Source organism: Chiloscyllium plagiosum, unplaced genomic scaffold (assembly GCF_037043375.1).
Source record: "Chiloscyllium plagiosum isolate Xiang-an unplaced genomic scaffold, Cpla_swu_hap1 HiC_scaffold_35, whole genome shotgun sequence".
Classification (NCBI taxonomy): Eukaryota; Metazoa; Chordata; class Chondrichthyes; order Orectolobiformes; family Hemiscylliidae; genus Chiloscyllium; species Chiloscyllium plagiosum.
This window is the reverse complement of record NW_028270173.1, coordinates 46028758-46036739: the sequence shown is the minus strand read 5'-3', so window position 1 is coordinate 46036739 and position 7982 is coordinate 46028758.

The window sequence follows — 7982 nt, the reverse complement described above, 5'->3', positions numbered from 1 at the left end:
TAGTTAGGCTCCCATGTGACTCCAGACTCACACCAACACAGACTCGATATAAATAGTCAGCTGTCCGAAAGTGATGCTGATGAGAAGCTAAGTCAGATTTAGGAGCCTGTCTTCTGTGATCTGTCCCACAATTCAGTTGCAGAGCATGAGGCAAGTGACGAGACATTTCACATTACAACAATAAAAAAAGACTCCAAACGGTAACATCCAGAAAAGGTCAGCGCTTTGGCCATTTGATCAAAGTTGAGAAGCTACAAAGATCGAGGAGAAAGTGAGGACTGCAGCTGCTGGAGATCAGAGGTGAGAGTGTAGTGCTGGAAAAGCGCAGGAGCCGAGGAGCAGGAGAATCGACATTTCGGGGCATAAATCCTTCATCAGGAAACATCGATCCTCCTCCCCCTCGGATGCTGCCTGACTGGCTGTGCTTCTCCAGCAGCACACTCTCGAAGCTACAGAGATCCGACCTGGCAGGCAGTGTGGAAACGTGACGACCTACATTTAATTGGACAACAGATTTCAGGGAAATTGCAAACGCACACGGCAAAGGATGTGTGACGGTGGCTCTAGACAGATAAGTGTGGCGACCATGACAGCAGATTTCCTGGCATACACTACAGCAGTATGATATGTCAATCTCCAGTATACACACTTGAACAACCACACACACACAGTGATATCCTGCTGCTGATTTAATTTCACTGATGTCTAGGATTGTGTTAAATTTCCATGTGTTAACATGGGGTCACACTGGAAATAGAATTCCTTCAATACAAAAGCAGACCATTCATCCCATGCTAACCCTCCAAACCCTTCCCTCTCCCTGTAATCCTGCATTTCCCATGGCTAATTCACCTCGCCTGCACATCCCCTGACAATGGGTAATTTAGCATGGCCAGTTCACCGAGTCTGTACGTTTTGGGCCCACTGGAGGAAACCAGAGCTCCCAACGGAAACCCCAACAGGCATAGGGAGAATGTGGAAACTCCCACACAGCCAGTCGCTCAAGATGGAATTGAATCTGGGTCTCTGGTGCTGCAAGGCAGCAGTGCTATCCTCTGTGCCACCATACCGCTCCAAGAAATAGATTGGGAAGCACTGCAATAGAGAGAGAGATGACACTGAACTAGCCATCTTTGCAGCAATAAGAGACTCATTCAGCTCAATCAATGCCATTTTGTGTCACAACCCAATGAAGGTACCAGGAATGTTTTATTGGATGAAAGATCTGTTGGCCGCAGACAGTTTGGTAGTCGACTAACTCTCCATTTGTTATCATTGATTATCCAGTTAACACCGATAGCTTAGACATAAAATGCTGAGCCATTATTGGAAACAAAAACCTGCATTGCATAGAAAACACTCTACAGATGAGCTCCACTACATTGTTAAAAAGTGTGAACAATTCATAATCACATCGACCTTTCACACACTAAAGGAAGTTAATTCAAACCAGTGCTATACATAGAGCTATCCCAACATTGTTGGAACAATGCTTAGCATATCCCAAAAGACCTGATATATCAATAAAAATTTCATTCACATGAGAATCAATCGTGTACATTGATCAGCAAGAGTTAGCCATTGCACAGAGCTCTGAAGAGAATCTCAACAGTTTAGTCTCAACTGTCTGGCAATCATTCATATATACAGGTCTGTACATTTACCATCCATATACTTAGCTGTGGCGTCAGCGGGGCCCGATTACTGCGTGGGCCCCCTGTTCTACTCAGACAGGCAGATGTTACACGGTGGTCTTTCCCCATCGCGCCTTGGCGGCAGCTGCCCCAAGCTTCAGCGCGTCCCTCAACACGTAGTCCTGGACCTTGGAATGTGCCAGTCTGCAACACTCTGCAAAAAGGTAAGTTTTTTTAATTTCAAAAATAAACTTTATTCATAAAATTATTTGGGTCTCTTTACAATTGGTCATGCCATTCTTGTGCACACATTACATTGCTTTACATACAGACATCGAAATTTATTTTTCCTATACACAAGTCTGTACATTTACTATCCAGCTCTTCTGCTGAGGCGTCAGCAGAGCCCGAAGGACTGGGAGGGCCCCCAGTTCTTAGGAACACAGATGTTACACAGTGGTCTTTTCTCACCGCGCCTTGGCGGCAGCTGCCCCAAGCTTCAGCGCGTCCCTCAGCACGTAGTCCTGGACCTTGGAATGTGCCAGTCTGCAACACTCAGTCAGTGTCAACTCCTTCAGCTGGAAGATCAGCAGGTTTCGGACCGCCCAGAGAGCGTCCTTCACCGAGTTGATGATCCTCCAGGCACAGTTGATGTTCGTCTCGGTGTGCATCCCGGGGAACAGATCGTAGAGCACGGAGTCCCGCGTCAAGGCGCTGCTCGGGACGAACCTCGACAAACATCACTGCATTCCTCTGCATAGGCACATTCCAGAATGAGGTGTGTGACAGTCTCGTCCCACCCCCGCAGCCGCTTCGAGGGCAGCGTGCGGTGCGGCTGAGAGTCTGGGCGTGCATAAAGGATCTCACAGGCAGAGCCCTTCTCACCACCAGCCAAGCCATGTCTTGGTGCTTGTTGGAAAGTTCTGGCGATGAGGCATTCTGCCAAATGGCTTTGACAGTCTGCTCAGGGAACCGCTCGATAGGATCCGCCCTCTCCTTTTCCCGAAGGGTCTCACAGACATTATGTGCTGACCACTTCCTGATGGACTTGTGGTCAAAGGTGTTTTTCTTCATAAACTTCTCCACGAAGGACAGGTGATACGGAACGGTCCAACTACTCGGAGCGTTCCGCGGCAGCGAGGCCAGGCCCATCCTTTGCAACACCGGGGACAGGTAGAACCTCAGTACGTAGTAACACTTGGTGTTTGCGTACTGGGGATCCACGCACAGCTTGATGCAGCCACACACAAAGGTGGCCATCAGGGTGAGGGTGGCATTGGGTGTATTTTTTCCCCCATTGTCCAGATCTTTGTACAGCAAGTCCCTTCGGACCCGGTCCATCTTTGACCTCCATATAAATTGGAAGATGGCCTGGGGACTGCAGTGGCACAGGTTTTGGGAATAGGCCAGACCTGTGCCACGTATAATAGCAATGACAGTGCCTCTCACCTGATGACCAGGTATTTTCCCGCGATGGAGAGCGACCGTAGCTTCCATCTGCCCAGTTTCTGCCTCACTTTGCTGATACGCTCCTCCCAAGACTTGGCGCACGCCCCAGCCCCCCCCCGCCCGAACCAAATACCCAGCACCTTCAGGTGGTCGGTCCTGATGGTGAAGGGAATCGAGGATTGGTCGGCCCAGTTCCTGAAGAGCATGGCCTCGCTCTTGCCTCGGTTTACCTTGGCCCCCGAGGCCCGTTCGAACTGGTCACATATGCACAGATGTTACCAGGTCCTCTCAATTTCCCCATCCCTTTCTGCTTTTTGGTCAGACATAGAAACTGGAGAAATGGAGAACAAGAAAGCGAAAAAGGAGGATGAGACAAAGGAGAGAGTGTATAAAGGAGGAAGGAAGCAACAGAAAAGATGGAGCAACAGGGAGGGAAAGGCCAAAGGGAGAGAGAGAACAAGAGGGGATGAGCCAATGAGAGACAGGGTGGGTGAGAGGGAATGGGAGAGTGGGGAGGGAATGAGCCAACAATGCAGTGTTTGGCACCTCAGCACTGCCTGAGGAGATTGTTGGGAATCTGTAAAGCACACTGTCAGTAGATCCTCAATCCTTGACTGGGAAATGAACATAATGCAAACTGAGCTAAGTTGACACCAAGCCTGAGTGCATTCTTTGGTAATTTTAGAAAATAGTTCTTATTCGTCCCTTTGGAGGAGGAACCAATCATAATTTGATGAAGGGTTCAACATGAGGTAAATGTCATTATCTCTCTTTACAGATACTGCATGTCTCCTGTTTTACCTAAAGGATATATTGAACCTCCAATTTCTCACATATGGTCCTAATAAGGGAAGGACTATGCAATGGATGGTACATGATTCCCACTGACCAGGAAAGTCCCAGGCTCCATTCATGGCCCTGCGATAACTGGGTTGTCTTCAATCAGTAAACACTTTTCTCTTTTTGGTCGGGGGGGGGGTGGGCGGTGTAATAGTTTGTAAGTAACCAGAGGCCAGCAGGCGGGTGGGGACAAATCAGCCAAGTCTCTGCCCAACAATCCCTGCTGATCTCATGAGGGGCTGAATGGCCTTAACCTGTTCCTGCTTCAGTCACAGGCCTGATCAGATGGCACCCTCTCCACCCGTGATAAGAAATAAGGGCACTGTCAGTATCTGTTCAACAGTTTGGACAAACTTATCTTATCCCATCAATGCCATTGTCAGCAACATACCAATGGTATGGGCACACTGTTGACTTCCAAGTGACTTTCTGCTCTCTCACTCTGCAAATGCTGTTCTTGGGAATTAAAAGTCCACTGCTTATACCTCCTTCCTCTCAAATGTTACAATCAAACATTCATCCTTTGGGGGTTACACACCTTACTGATGGGAACAAACTGGCAATTCCCTTCACAAGTCATGGCAGGTTTCACCAGGATCACCACACAGTATCTCTCTTGTTTATAACAATCCTAATTCAAATGGCTTAGGAGAAAGTGAGCACTGCAGACGCTGGAGATCAGAGTCGAAGAGTGTGGTCCTCCGTGACTCTCGCGCTAGGTCCATGCTCCTCAACCAATCCACCCTCCCCTCCCAGCACCTTCCCCTGCCACTGCAAGAATTGAAAAGCCTGTGCCCACACCTCACACCACCAGAACGGGTGGGCACTTCTTCAAGGGAAGCTTTGAGGATATCCTTGATGCGGTTTTGCTGCCCTCCTACAAACACTCACTGTGGCACAGCCTGGACGAGAGAGTTTAATTTGGAAATTCTGAGTCAATTGCCTCACTTAAACAAGTTCCTGGTTGCTGGGGATGTTAGCTCAGCACAGGAACTGTTCTTAAATGCCTTTGGATTTTCAGATATTTGTGGCTGGTTATATTGTTTTCAGAATTTGAGATACCTGCTGGACATTGTCCAATCTCTGGAAGCAAGTTACACAGAGGCCAGGTAGACCATGGGTATGGGTCTGAGGTCCTAATTATCTCAGCTGATCACAGGCTGCACTGATATACTGAAGGCAATGTGGAATTACATCCTCAATGTCTGCTCACTGACAGATGGCTCCCAATGAATGAAAATGCCTTCCACCTGTTTAGCGTGAATCAATAGTTGGGGGGGGGGGCAGTGTTACATGTTGGGAGCAGAGGCCCTTCATCATCCAGATGATTAGCCTAAGGCCCATTCTCTACACCCCTCCAGCGATGAGTTGATGATGGTTTAGAGCTTGACCTCTGAGCGTGAGTCATCTCCAGACTGCAGCTCCGTGAGAGAGTGTCCTCTCAGCTCTGGATGACAGACTGCTCAGGATGGCTCAATTTCCTATACATTCTGGGGAGAAGCTCCACTCTGGTAAGAATCTTTGTGGTTATGGTTTGGAAAGTTGTGCTGAAGGAAGATGGAGAAGAAAATTGGTGCAAGGAGCTGGTTATTTGTGCTGATCTGTGGTGAATGGAATGGAATTCAGCTAAATGCAAAGTATTGTATTTGGACATGACAAACACGGCAAAGGAAGACATAATGAACAGTAGGATCCTGGGAAGCTTCAAGGATCAAATGGATCTTGGTGCACATTTACATAAGCCCCTTAAAGTTGCAGGACAGTTAGACAAAGTGCCTTAGAGGTATATGGAATACTTGCCTTCATTATAATTTAAGAGCAGGAAAGTTATGCTGGAATTATATTGTGTTAATTAGGTTAAGTGTTAATTATATTAAGTGTTAATTAGGCCTCAGCGAGAGTATTCTGTGCAGTTCTGGAATCCTCATTACAGGAGACCTGTGCTTGATGGAGATGATGCAGTGGAGATTGACCAGGATGTTGCCTGGGTTGGAGAGTTTTAGTTATGAAGAGAGACTGTGTAGACTGTGGTTGTACTCCGTAAAGCAGAGGAGACTGATTGGGAACACAATTTAGATAGATAAAATTGAGGAGCATACATAGGGTGGACAGGAAGAACCATTTTATTTTGGCGGAGGTTTCAATGAACAGGTAGCAAAGAATGAAACTAAGGGGCAGGAGGACTTGAGGAGATGTGAGGGAAATGTCTTTAACCCAGAAGGGTGGATAGTCTGGAATTTGCTGCCAGTAAGGGTAGTATAGGCAGAGACCCACATAACAGTGAAGAAGTCAGGGTAAGGGTTAGACTCTCATCCCATTTCCAAGTGTATTTGTGACACCAGGGCACACAAGGCAATGGGCCAACTGCTGGAAAATGGGATTAGCATAGATGAGTAGTTGGTTTTGACCTGTGGAGAGTCGAAACGGGTATTGATCGAAACTGTGAAACATTGCCCAGCCACCTGATGCCAGGAGGAAGAACGCCTCATCTTTTGCCTTGGGACCCTCCAATCACACGGCATCAAGATCGACTTCACCAGTTTTCTCATCTCCTCTCCCCTCGCCTCATCCCAGATCCAACCCTCTAATTGCCCTCTTGAACTGTTCTACCTGTCCATCTTCCTTCCCACCCATCCGTTCCACCCTCCTTGCTGACCTATCACCATCACTCCCCATCTGCACCTATCTATCACCTTTCCCAGCTACTTCACCCCCACCTCCACCTCCACCCCCACTCTCCTATTTATCTTATTCTCCCCTCCACCCACATCGCTGATGAAGGGCTTATGCCTGAAACATCATCTCTCCTGATCCTCGGATGCTTGACCTGCTGTGCTTTTCCAGCACCACACCTTTCAACTCTGATCTCCAGCATCTGCAGTCCTCACTTTCTCCCTTGCCCAGGGATGTCCTAGATAATAAATTGATCAAAGTTTGTGCGAAGATTTGTAGCTCGGGTGCTCGTTGTTGTAGTTCTGGGGAATTCCTAGAGGCATGGCATTCATCCACAAACTCCATCAACAAACACATCGACCTGGACCCAATATACCAACCACTACAGCGGACAGCTGAAACTGACAACCGGAAGCGGCAGGGACAGACCACTATAAACACCGGAGGAAACATCAAAGAAGCGCTTCGCAGGAGGCTCCCAAGCACTGATGATGTCGCCTAGCCAGGGGACGAAACGTTTGCAACAAAAACTTCCAGCTCGGCGAACAGAACCACAATAATAAATTGAGCAGGACAAATTCAACCTGCCCTCTCAGTCTACTCTCGATCATTAGTAAAGTGATGGAAGGTGTTATCAACAGTGTTATCAAGTAGCGCCCACCTACCCATAAACTGCTCAGTATGCCCAGTTTGGTTCTACTAGAGCCACTCAGCTCCTGACCTCATTACAGCCTTGGTTCAAACATGGACAAAAGAGCTGAATTCCCGACAGGAGGTGGGAATGCCAGCCATTGACATCGAGGATACATTCAACCAAATGTGACATCAAAGATTTCCAGCAGAACTGAAATCAGTGGGAGTCAGGTGCAGAGCTGGTGGGATTGATATCTAGCACATCGGAAGATGTCATGGTTGTTGGAGATCAGTCATTTTTGCTCCAGGACATTTCTGCAGCAGGGTAATGTCCTAGGCCCAACCATCTTCAGCTGCTTCATCAATGACCTTCTCTCATCAAAAGGTCAGAAATGGGGATAATCGCTGATGACTGCACAATTTATGGGCGGCACGGTGGCACAGTGGTTAGCACTGCTGAGCACTGCTGCCTCACAGCGCCAGAGACCCGGGTTCAATTCCCGCCTCAGGCGACTGTCTGTGTGGAGTTTGCACATTCTTCCCGTGTCTGCGTGGGTTTCCTCCGGGTGCTCCGGTTTCCTCCCACAGTCCAAAAATGTGCAGGTTAGGTGAACTGGCCACGCTAAACTGCCTGTAGTGTTAGGTGAAGGGGTAAATGTAGGGAAATGGGTTTGGGTGGGTTGCGCTTCAGCGGGTCGATGTGGACTTGTTGGGCCGAAGGGCCTGTTTCCACACTGTAAGTAATCTAATCTA